The 13,590-nt window shown below is 36.8% G+C and overlaps 1 protein-coding gene across 3 annotated transcripts in view; it reads right to left on the bottom strand.

Annotated features, from left to right (window-relative positions):
* Positions 1-13,590, bottom strand: part of LOC113231381 (MDS1 and EVI1 complex locus protein-like) — a 169,446-nt gene that overhangs the window by 32,250 nt on the left and 123,606 nt on the right. The gene's annotated exons all lie outside the window — the stretch shown is intronic.

The raw sequence follows: 13,590 nt of genomic DNA, 5'->3' as shown, positions 1-13,590 counted from the left end.
TTGCTTTATGCACAATTACTTTTTTATGATATTCAAATTGGCAAACAGAAAGTGTTAACAACGTAAACACATTCTCGATACTTAAGGAAATCTTCAAACCGTAGGTCGTAATGTGTTAAGTTTTTCGTACCTGTATTTGCACTGACTCTTCTTGAACCCGGAACAGCAAAGTATTTTTGCATTAGAAATAAATAGAGCAGTCACACCCACATGTGTTCTACATAGATTAAAAATCCTAGCACCGATGAATTATACTGAACAAATAGAGACTCAACTTTGATTAAAACCATTGGTACCTGTTCCTCTTTAGCTTGCAAGGCCTGCAATACTTGTATAAACAACAAATAAACGTAGTAAGACCAAAAAATACGAAACAATCTTCACAGATATATTATTTTGTACTTAGTTTTTATAGTATATTCGTCAGAAGTGTTCTTTCCATATTTATACAATTTAGTTTGCATTTCCCCGCGTGTAAGGCACTTCCGTCACTTGTCTTCGACTATCAGACATCGGGAAAGGCACGACTTCCGCCTCTGTCAGCAGCAAACACGTTTTAGTTTTATTTAGTCCTTTTTTACCGATTTTTTTGTCTTGATAATTGTGTAAAAAAGGGAAAACGTCACCACAAAAAATAAATGCAGGCATATGGAATAGCACACCGTTTTCAGTATTTCGTAAACGATATATGATTATTTTTAACACAAAAGTGAATATCAATAAAATTTTACTTGATATCAAGATATATGTATATATATCCGTTAGTATGTATAGCTCCTTGTGTGCGTTTCGGTTTTGAAGGGTCAGGACGCTGATGACATCACAGGCGCTTAGGCCTTTCCACTTATATCTCAGAGTGCCGGGCGCAGTGGCCGTGTCCCTCAGATCTTTGCGATTTAAAGCTCTGAGTGGCACTGCAGCTGTTATAGTCAGGCGTGTCGCGTGCCACAACTTCTTTGTCCCGTTACTATTACATTACCTTTATTACCTATTAAATTACTGCGTTCCGGTTTTGAAGGGCAAGGGTGCTGGTGAAATTACAGGCACATGCAACTTGTCAACTTATGTCTTTGGGGTTACGGGCGGCAGTGTCCCTCAGATCTATGGACAGGCGTATAGCTTACCATCAGGCGCACGACTTGTTCGTCCCGAAACTTGATATTATAAAAAAAAATAAGCTCTGCGTAGTACTGTTATGGACGTGTCGCTTACCACCAGGCGGTGGTGATGTCACTGGGTATCGTAAAAAAATAAAAGATTTTGAGTATACTTTTTCATTATCAAAATATAGTGGCTGATAACTATATTTATGTAACTATGTGGATAAAATTTTATTATTATTATTTAAGATACCTATTATTAATTAAGTAACACAAGCATATCCGAATCCGCAGCTAAGAGAACTTCTACGTAATTTATACGAAAACGTGACATATTATAGGTATATTTAACATCAGCGGCTATTGATGTCGACAAATTTGTCCAATAAAGAATATATAAGTACATTGGTGCGTATATAAAACTTGCCAAAGATTACTTTACAATTTCTATTAAAACAAAGCATCTTTACATTTCTGCTTATTAAAATTTTTAATAAAAATGTTTCAATACAATCAACAATTGATAGTAGTTAAACACCGAGTACAATATTCAATAACAAAGTGGATTTCTCTCAAAATTTAATTTCAACTGATAACGCGATTTTCTATTTAAAACCGTGTTAGTGATACACAGTTTTATTCCATCGAGATAACGCAGGTTTTAATTTGTAACCGGCTCTATCATAATAAATTTTATCAGCAATACAAACAATTTAATGACTACACCGACATCATTTTAGCTCAGATTAGATTGGAATATTCATGGATTTTTAATACATGAAGAATAATGATCAACATTAATTTTTAACGTAGAAGTCTTTCATACATCTGATTAACTTCATCAGCGTCGTTCAAACCCTTAAAGTTCAAACACTTTTTACCCCATAAAACAATAAACAACAAAAAGTAAGTGATATATTTATCACAAGATTCTATAAGGTCGGAGAATTAGCAACTAAAAAAATTGCATAAATAATATCATTTTTCAAATCGGCGTCCCTTTTAAACATCAAATATGCTCATAAATTAGGCGTTAACCTACAAAGAGATCATTGTCATTGCATCCCAAATGAAATTATTGACAAATTAGCTCTTCTACGGTCACGTTTCAACCATTAACTGGAGACAAAACGGACTAATTCCTTGCGTGACAGAATACACACGAACGATATGCGCTATCATTGCGCAAAAAACTGGAATCACCAAGGTACACTTGCCGTTATTTCTCTGCACCTACACACAACGTTCTATTGTCAACTTATCTTTTAATTGGCAAGTATAATTTTGTCGAATACAATCAGTGAGTGTTGAATGCGATGTCCCATTGATCCAGTATCAGCGGCTCCCCATAGAGTGCGACAATGCGACAAAAGTGCGACAAAGAACGGCTATCGTTTGTTCAGTGATGGGTGAACAATCACACAGCTTCCAATTGTGGATAAGGTATGTTGTTGGGTTTTAAAAATAATATTCTAATAGTTTTGAGATATTTTCGCGCTATGGGGTGAGGTTTGAATGTTTGGTTCATAAGTTGGAACAAATTGTGGAATCAATTAATAATTCTTTAAAAATTAAAAATAGTTGTACCTCTTTGTAATACGTTCATTATGTTTGCGTGAAAAATAAATCCAAATAGTATAAGCTAATGAAGTAATGAAATATAATAATCAAAGAAATTCTTATTATAAACATTCAACACCGATCGCATCCTTTTAGTTGCACTGTGGGCAAATCGTCCTAAGAGTTGCGCACACACATCTGGACGCGTTAAAACGGATTAACTGGAAGATTACACGTGGAAAAAAATTGAAAAAAATCAACTACAAGGGTGACAAAGACACCGGCGGTTCCGTCACGGTGACAATTGGTGGGATCCGGAATTATTCGGTTATTTACGGTTTTTTGTTACGCCATTGCTGTTTTTGGTGTCGGATATAGAGCGAAGGGTGCTTACATGTAACGTAAGAAATGTTTGCAAATATTAAGAAATGCAAAGTAATAAAGTGTATACTACTTGTAAAGTCTCTAAATTCGTTTAAGCCACAATATCTATGAATGTCAAAAACCTTTACAAACGTTTACCACATGCAAATGAGATCATTTTTGAAACGGTCTGAAACTTCCCAAGCGTTACCAATAATAAGCGATTTCTCAACAAAAGCAAGTATCAACTCCACGTCAAAATTAGCGACTTGGCATCAACGCATCAACAACCGCCTCTGCCGATTCAGTGTAAACAACGCCTAACCTAACCCAATAACCAATGCAATATCGTGTTGCTTTCGGAGTATTTCGTTATTTTGTCTACACGGATGCTGGCGATGGTATATAACCGTCCGGTCGTGAAAGGGACGTTTATTACTAATGTGAGTTAGTTTTGAGAGGTCATGGGATACTGGTGGGTGGCCAACATTGTGGTTCGAACGTGCCGTGGCTGCGACTCGAAGAGCTATTATTGTTCTGGCGAGCTCAGATGAAATATTGCCCCACTGTGCACGCCCGCACTGTTTTGCGAACAAGAATTTGTTGGGAAAAATATTGGTGGAAACAAGAAGCCACGAAGCGACTCGTGAGTAAACTTGGAATGAGATATTAGGGTACTGCGTACTTACTTACATACTTTGTTAGCTCTATGAAGAATGATTTAGCTGAGGATGCGGATATTGTTTTGGTAAAATATTTTTTAAGGTAATTGTTGTTAGAGAACGAAATCTTGGCAGGTCATGTAATGTCAGGCTGCAAATACATGAAGCTGGGTTTTTTCGTCCATTTCTGAACTGAACATAATGACGATGATTTATTGCTTTAATTGCACAGACACATATCGCTTCTAAAAACTTCTCATATTTTACAGTAAATAAACTTTTTTTCTTCTTACTGTCGATGGGGTAATTCCCACCTTCTCTGTTCAGCGCCCTAACTTTGAGAGCCTGATCGACACGACATAAACTAGTTCCCTTATCTGAACGCAATAACTTTATCTAGATCTTCTCCTTCCTCTCTTTCCATTGATCTTTCTTCCTATAATACTTCTAAGAAAACTATCTAGACTCATTAGAAACCTTAAGAAAAATACTTAAGTAGTAGTAGAGCTCCTTCCAGGAGCAGGAATTTCCATTCGTCCAGGGAAGTACGCACGATATCTTTAATAGGTCCCTGCTCGGTTCTCTATACACAAATTACTAATATTATGACCAATTATGGCCCGAAACAAACTTTACACTTTAAGTAAATATTAACGCACCATAAATAATCTCAAAAAATTACAAGACAAATTCTCGAGTGCACCCTAAATATTGGAACATATTTCACAAATCGGCGTATCGAAGGGAGAAGCGGGCAAACTGACAATGACGATATAGCGAAGATAAATTCCTATCGCACCCCGAGATTAGCTACTATTGTGCAACGGTGTAAGATTAACTGATAAGTGTCTGCTTGTTAATAATAAGAGAAATGTTTAGATACGATACTTTAGGGTCGGTGCGCCCCTTTTGTATCAATATTTATGATGCATTTTTTATTGAAGGGATGTGTAGTGTGTTAATTAAAACGATAGTCAAGTGGTTGTGGTAAATTATTTGTAAAGTATGATCTTTCAAATATAAGTAGCTTATTTAGCGAAAATTTAGGATATAAAATTTATATTTACATATATATACCTATATGAAAGAACACTTATCCTGCGTCTTATTAAACGAATCTAAACATTTACAACATATAACATGTTTCTTATGTACTCTTCTTTGAGTGCTTCCATTACCTATGCTTTTAATATAAATAATGATTGCATTTTTCAATTTGATATTTCGCAGATGATATTTCGCTATCGATAGCTTAAGCCGATATTGCCAGGTGTAAATTTGACAACCACTGTCACATATCGAGACCATACTTTCATACGTAGCTATATTACACTGCCGAGCAAATATGTATACCCATCACAATAAATTTATTTTGTTGTCTGTGAAATTAATAAAGTAGCAAATGGGTCTGTAAATAAAACTCAATAAGGTTTTGAAATGTATAAAATTATACATTTTAAATTTTTATGTTGGTTTTAACGTCGTTGTATTTTATACGCGGAATTTAATTACAAATATTACGAAAACGGTATACTCATTTTACTCATACGCTAGCAATGTGCGGTATGTGTTTGTGTACATACGTCATAAAAACACATGAACGCCTACTTACCACGACTTAGAAAGCATCATTCCCTTTTTAGAAGTGGTCCATAATCCAATAACCAACATACAACACCGGCTTCAATACTGTCACAACTCAAAATGGCAAACGTGGCAAATAAAAATGAGATAATTATGTTTTCCAAATAACCTGGCGATCAGCCGTGAAAAGTGGCATTTGGTAATTTCTTCATATTTTTTCGAATGTTTTATTGAAAACCAGAAAAGTTGTTACACGCATCCGTGAAATAAATTGCTTTTTCAATTACGAAACTGTTGAAACCGACGTACGATATCCAAAACATTAAATAAAATGCATACAAAACTTCTATAGCCCACTAATTGTGACCACAAGTGTTTCCAAAGTACAATGAATGTATCACCCATCTGTACGCTCTTTGTCAACCGAGATACGCGGATCGGTATAAATACTATCAACGGGGGCAATAAACATAATAACAATAATATTTTTTGTCCATTTTTATTATTACAAATGAACAATATGCGACAGCCGCCTACCGTAATGAAGATGTAATAGGGCCCACTGTACTTTGTGTAGTATGTACACTAATCCTTTTCCAAAGGGGGTGGTGAAAAGATGTCACGCGAATATGACAGATATTTTGACATTAATGCAACGGACTGAGTGAACGATGGCCAGGCTTAAAATTAACTATTTTAAATCTTAATTTCATTTTTCAAATGGGTTATTATTTGACACTGGCTGTCCTACCACTGTGATTTAAAAAACGAAATACTACACTGCTATTCGTACTACATTTTTAAAAAAACAATGAAAATTTTAAAACAATTTACTACTCTTTCGAAAGCGAAATATCCCGTAATTGGATGTTACACTTGAATAACATATTACAAACATATTATTCAAGCACCAACGCTTCACAACGAAAAATCAACAGTTCGTCATAAAAAATTCATAACCAATTCCCTTTGTCGGGTATCCGCGCCAAATACGACCAATACAACATAACATTATTTCTTTTTTTTTATTTAAAACGAAATATAATTTTGTATTGTTATAAAAATTAGTGGAATCCATTACTTGCCAATTTCCCATCAATTTTGACAACTGCGTCTTGAAATAATTGATGCAAATATCTATGCTTGATTGACATTTTCATAGATCCCTTTGTAATAAACTAGTTTATCTCATAAAAAATTCATTTCATAGATTAGTAATTTTCTAAGAGAATCTTTAAATAAATATTACCATTCTGTTAGAGCATTTGCATGCTGAATATTTAGGGCAGGGATAGTATTACGATTTAGTTTGAGGAAAATAATATTCATATTTTTAATTGAGGCAAGATCTGCATCTGCCATATCTAAACATCCAGTACATTTCCTAAGACTTGTGAGAAAGTATTTGCACGTTTTCGGAAACCGTAATTGAATAATAAAAGTTTTTATTAACAAAACATAAAATTCAAAGGAAAGAGATGCATTTCAAGAGATTCCGCGTCGTTTTCTGTTAAAAAAACTGCCCAATCAAGTTTTCATTTTAAAGTTTGAATACAGTGACATCTCTCTTTGTCAATTTTACCGTTACCTTCATCTATTTTAGTTAAAAAAGTGTAAATTTCTTTAAAAAAATTGTTGACGGGGGTCACGCCCTAACCAAAATTAGGGTTTATTCGTACGCAACCTTTTATTGCACTTTGACACGGGATGTTCGATAGAATTCTTTGATTACCTCGTTTTTTTTATCGATCTTTATTGAGATATCCGAATTTTGGGAAACGGTGGTTAGATAAAGTTACCCTGTCCTGCGCCAATGCGTAACCCCTTTAAGTTTACGTAGACATGTGAACGTATTGTATTGAATTTTAATCCTTTAAGAAATTTATTCGTTCCTGGGAGTCGTTGCGTTTTCTAGTGCCTCTATCACGAGATTACTGTCACAGTTGTCGCCAGCGACCACGTAAACTACTTCACAATTTTGTAAGGCAAATTATACAGCGCCCTTAGCGGTCACAAGAGAAACAACATTTTATACACAAACATTTTACGCTGTCGCTTGCAATACCTGTCACTGTAGTCTCATGGTAGAGGCACAGTACCTCTGTCACAATAAGCTCATGGTAGAGGTACTGTGCCTCGAAATTTATTTATAATATTATGTAAAATGTTACTTCTTCTTGTGACTACTAGAGGGCGATGTACAATTTACCATATAAAATTGTCAAATACGTTACGAGATGGCTAGCGATAACTGTCGCTGTAATCTCACGGTAAAGGCACAGTGCCGATGTCACAACAACTATCACAGTAAGTTCATGGTAGCGGTACTGTGCCTCTACAATGAGGGCGCGATCCTATTACGTCGTAACGTTTTATTTATCGTTGGACGACAGTCTCGTCTAGCCTGTTCCCATATCATGACTATCAATCGTGACTGTATCGTAGTCGTTTATTTTATCATTGAACGACTGTTGTGTCTAGCTGTTCCCACTAGATAGTGACGACATTTATCGTGATACGACATGACAGAATCTAGCTCTTCCCATTGTCACAACAATCGTCGTAATGACGAAAAGTCAAAAATTTATTATTAATTAATAATAAATTTAACTTGATAAAAATTCATATTGTTACAATAAAATAATTTATAAAACAATGTAGCGTAAATTGGAACGTTTCTTTGCAAAATTAAAAAGAAGGTATTTAATTAATAACTTTTGAAACTATAGTGAAAAAATAGAGAGGTTCGCATTAATATTAGACATAACTGGTACCACCTAAGTCAACCGTGACCATGGGACCTGTAAAGGGCCCGAAACGTTGGTTTGTTTGAAAAAACAAATATACGCGATTTAAATCCGGAAAAATAGTTTCATTTCCTATATATAACAATCGCGAAAACCTAAGAACTCGAGATAAAAAAGTCGTCAACACAGTCGTCAGCAGTTAATCGTGTTGTACTATATGTGAACAACTTCATTTAAATATACAAGCTACGACACTTTAACTGCACAACTGTCTATCGTCACTACATAGAGAGAACGCTCCCTGAGATTACAGTGACTGTTATCGCTTTTTCCATCCTCTAAGGTTATCGCTAGCGATCGCGTAAATTATTTGACAATTTTATATGACAAATTGTACAGCGTCCTCCAGTGAAGATGAAATAACATTTTACATATAAAAAAAATATTATTCGCGAACGCTAGCGCCGAAAGTGATTACAAACTCATGGTGAAGGTACAGTTGTATTTTGGTTCATAGTTAGTTGTAAATGAGATTGGATAGCGGTTCTAATGAAAAGCATCGTTTTATCATTCGGTTACATTGTTAGTCAACGCCTGTGCATCAAAGAGTCTTTATGCCCAGTGGGTCGGAAGCGCGGTCAGCGTTCGTTCTCTAATGACGTATGACGATTGGCACTTTTACCCTACTGTCACGTACGGGAGATCAAGCAACTTGCTGTGCGGTAAAAGTAATAGCTTTTGTATACACTTGGAAAGTTTAAACCTTGAAACTCATGATTCAGCAACTTTACAACACACTAAGAACTCTTTTAATAGAATACAGCAGCTGTATAGCGATTCACAGATAATTATATACAAGAGAACTATAACAAAGATCGCACTGACTGATTCAAATGTGGACTAAAACACAAAATTCAAACCACAAAACCGCGTCAATACAAGTAATCTAACATCCAAATAAACCTATACAATCACTTAAGAACCGGAACTAAGTACAATGGCGATTTGACTGCAACCTGAGACCGTATCTTGCGTATATCTGTCATTTGATAGGTGCTTGCGCATCTCACAGGCGTATGTCCGGTCTTTTATGGTATTCGTAGTGTAGACTTAAGAAAGATATCGCAATTTAATTCATTTCTGTCTATATTGAAGATCCACACAGGTGTTTAAAATACTACATGACATTTACATAGACATATTCTTACATGCATCTGAAACTTTAAGGCCTATAAGTAACGCATACACTAGTAGTAATCGTACTGTTTCCATTATAACATTAAAAAGACTACGCAGCATTCAGCAATTAACATTCCTTTTGGTTTTCCTTTCTAAAACCGGATTCGCCAAAGATGCTCTTCAATACGGTAGATATACTAACAAAAACTAAACATATTGAGCTCCTTTAGAAACTCAATACTGCCCAAAAATGTAAGCGTAATGCACAAATCGCTAACAATTGATTTCCGTTTCCTCGCAGATAACCACACCCCTCTGCAGAACCATTCATCCGAATATGATGTCCTTATTCACGGATTATCATGATCGGCACTTTTTAATCTGATCTCGCCACAGTTGATACTGGTGTTAAATAAACTATATAGATATATATATCTAAGAACGAATTTACGGTCTTTTATTTAGATATATTGCAGAATAGTTTTTAATAAATCACAATTCAAAAATGAGTGCTTCAGTACAAAAACCGATCAATGCGACAAATTTCGATACTAATTTCGTTTATTCTTATATATTGAAAAGAGTGGTCGCATTTTGTTCAGGGGGTCGATTCAGAATCTTACGATAACTCAGTTGTCGACCGATTCGGTTTGATATCGTACGATTTCGTTTCGTTTTAATTCACAACAATAATTCTGAATCGGGACCCAGATCCGTGCATTTTTGAATAATTTCATTTTATTTTATGAATATTTTCTACTTATTTATTTTGTTTATTATTATATATTTATGAATAATTTCAATTTATTTCATTTTATTTATTTTTATAGTAGTGACTTGTTAGTGGCTAACCATCGAGCTACAATTCAAATGCCATTGCAATTGTTTGGTATGATGGCACATCGATAGTACAGTAAACTATGTTCTACTAATTATTTTACGTAAAAGAAACATTTGATTTGCAGCCTAAACAAGATAAAATTAATATATGCTTAGTAATTTTCACGGTAGTTTTAGTAAGGCAACATCGATCGTTAGTGGTTGAATGAATGAATGCTATCACTGCCATTTCTTTGACATTCTATTGAGGCTCAACTACCATTGTAAATAGATTTTAGCAGAATAGTCATAAGTCAGTATTGCAATATAACCTCAATGAAGTTTTAATGGAATGACAATGGCCAGTGTTCTTTCAGGATATGTTGGATGTTTATCGCAAAGATACGATTAGTTTCGGTTACGTTAGGTTAAGTTGCGGCGGCATGCGCCCTAGCTGGATCCGCATCCTGGGAGGCGTCCGTCCTCGAGCAGACCTACAGGTGCCGCGCGGAAGCTAGGGCACGTGGAGAGCGCCCCACACTAGTGGGGGTGCGGCGTGCCGCCAAGACCGCCGTTCAGGCGGAGTGGGAGGAAGCCCTCCGATCGGCCAGATACGGGAAGCGCACCGTCCAGACGCTGCTCCCTGTACTTGCCGATTGGAGGAAAAGGAGGCACGGATCACTCACCTACCGTCTTGTGCAGGTCCTCACCGGACACGGCTGTTTTGGTGATTATCTGCACAATATCGCACGGAGAGAGGTGACCCCGAAGTGTCACAAGTACGGCGTTGCTGCAGACTCCACGAGGCACACCTTGGAGGTGTGCCCGTCCTGGAGTCAGCAGCGCTGGGATCTCGTAGAGGTGGTGGGACGAGACATCTCACTGCCCAGCATAGTTAGAGCCACGCTAGGAAGCGAGAGGTCTTGGCAGGCGATGGTCTCCTTCTGCGAGGACGTGATGTCGCAGAAGGGGACGGCCGAACGGGTCCGCAAAGACAGCGCCCTCTCGGACCCCATTCGGCGTCGGCGGAGAGGACGCACGCGACGGCTCTTCGCGGGCCGCCTGCGTCCCATCAGCGGAGGCCAGCAGGGTGCAGGGTTGGGAAACCCTGCCCCTGCATTGCACAGGCCTCCGCCGCCGATAGATGCCCCAAATTTTCCTCACGGTAATAAAAAAAAGGTTAGGTTAAGTAAGGTTTAAAAAAAATTCCTCTGAAAATTACTTTCGAGGTTATGAAAATTCGAGCAAACGTTGTTTCTGGAAAATGTAATTTCGGACTACTGATAGGCAACCCGTTATCCAACAGCGTTCACGGAGTTAATCGGTGAATTTTTTTTTAAATAATAACGCACACACTCAACATAGCCCCGCACTAGGGAAACCCTGTGTCGCAGGTGCCATGGACACACACATAGACAACCACAAATTACACCCAAACTCACGAGAGAAATAAATGTAGACCATACAAACATTTCCGAACCTGGGACCTCTGCGTGGCAGTCCGGCATGGTAACCGTTCGGCCACTGAGGCAGTTTTATAGATTATAAGAAAAATCAAAATCCTTTTATACACATTTTTAAGACTTTAAAGGCCTAAAATATAGAAATGCATTAGTCTTGCATTAAAATAAATTCATAAAATTGAACAAAATCCAGACTTTATTTAAAATAATAAGAGATTTCCATTACATTCTTGCTTTGTAAACAATAGGAAATCCGGTATCTTTCATTCGATAACTGTTGAATAATGTTTGTAACCTTTGCCGGTCGAGAAGATCGAGTAATCGTACATGTGTGACGTCATTTCGGTTCGGTTTCTAATACGCCAATTTGACGTTCGATTCGGATGTTGTGATTAAAACTGAAACAAAATCGGTCGACAACTGACTTATCGTAAGGTTCTGAATCGACCCCCAATTGGATACATTACTCACAGAAACGTGTAAAAACTACCGTCCGGCATTAGAAAAGAAAGACAAGTCAAAATGTGACTTATCGGTTTTTATTGCGCTGTTTATTACACTGTGATTTTCGACATTGTGAACATAACAGACAAAATTTGTTTCTCATCGTTATTTTAATCTAAATCTTTTGCATTTAAGAATTATTATCATCGTCACTTCGCTTCACCTTAGATCAGCTACTGAAGCGTAAACGTTTCGAGGGCCTTTAAGTATACTACTGCAAGAGTACTGACCCATAATCTTTAGTGGAGTTAGAACTCAAAATTATATATATAACATAACAAATTATTACATAAGTACGTAATAATAGAAATACAAGCTCTAACGCTGCTGAAAGCTGTTACTTGCTCAAGAAAATAATCTTAAATTTTCAAGAATGAGAAAGTCATCACGTGCGTGTTTAAACGCATTTAAGATTTTACATATATTTCCCACACAAAACTCTAATGGCTCAAAAACAGAAAACCTAATCAACCGTATACCTTACGAACAAAAAGTGAAAGAACACGACTACTTGAGAGCATCAATAAAGTTAACATTTTATTGCCGTCTCGTTTTGACAGTCGGTGTGATGCCGAACTTCAGTATTAGTTCATAATTTATTGACATACACGTTTTTTGACACCTAATCTGTACACTTGACTTGAAACAAGTGGTCCATTCATGCTACGTGTTATTTGACGAGATGCAAGAAAGGATGCCTTGTCGTCACCAATTAGTACGGATAAAAAAATGCATAAGTTCATTGACAGTGTCGTCATTAATAAATTTCTGCTGTCAATATGCGTGACAGCAGTTTTCTTCTAAATAATGACACTAAGAGTGGTTACACATGCCAACTTTTAGCAGCGATGCAAACGCGTGGTCGTGTAACGCGGTATTGCATCACTACACCTGCGATTTATAGGCGATTGCATCGATGCAAACACGCGACTGCATCGATACAAACACGCAACAGCATCGATGAATCGCATATAAATCCCAAGTGTAGCGATGCAATCGCGCGTTTGTATCGATGCAGTTGCGCGCTTATATCGCTGCTTAAAATCGCGCGTATGTGTTAAGGTTAGGATTAGCGGTTGCATCGCTACTGCATCGCGTTTGTATCGCTGCTAAAAATCGCCGTGTGTAACCTCTCGCTCATAAGGGAAGGACTTCTAGAATTTCTAAATTTCGTTTTTATTCTTTTTCAGTACATCTGGCGCAACCTGGGTAACAATGGACAAGCACCTTTCACCACAATGACAAGCATTATACGAGTAGTACACACTATAGTGTATGCCATCGATACGTTAAGAAGAAGAAACTATAATTTTGTACATTCAATTCTTTGGCACGACTTGTAACGTGCGCTCAATAAAGTGAAGTTATACAAATTATTAGGTTTTAACAGGTATAAATTGAGCGACTGATAGCTTATTTAGAACGTTTGCTAAGTAAGTAAAAGCTCTTCGAATCATCTGTTTACTATTTGCTACTTACTGAAACGGTAAAGGAGAATATCGTGTTGAAACTTGCATATTGGAGCAAGTTCACAAAACTCGTCAAAGTCCATACCTCCTTAAAGATGTCCAATAGTAGAATCGGATTATGATGATAATTATGAGAAACA

This window comes from Hyposmocoma kahamanoa, unplaced genomic scaffold, assembly GCF_003589595.1.
Source record: "Hyposmocoma kahamanoa isolate Upper Pololo Valley unplaced genomic scaffold, ASM358959v1 65, whole genome shotgun sequence".
NCBI lineage: Eukaryota > Metazoa > Arthropoda > Insecta > Lepidoptera > Cosmopterigidae > Hyposmocoma > Hyposmocoma kahamanoa.
The sequence above is the reverse complement of the archived record's forward strand: the minus strand, read 5'-3'. Positions and strand labels throughout refer to the sequence as shown.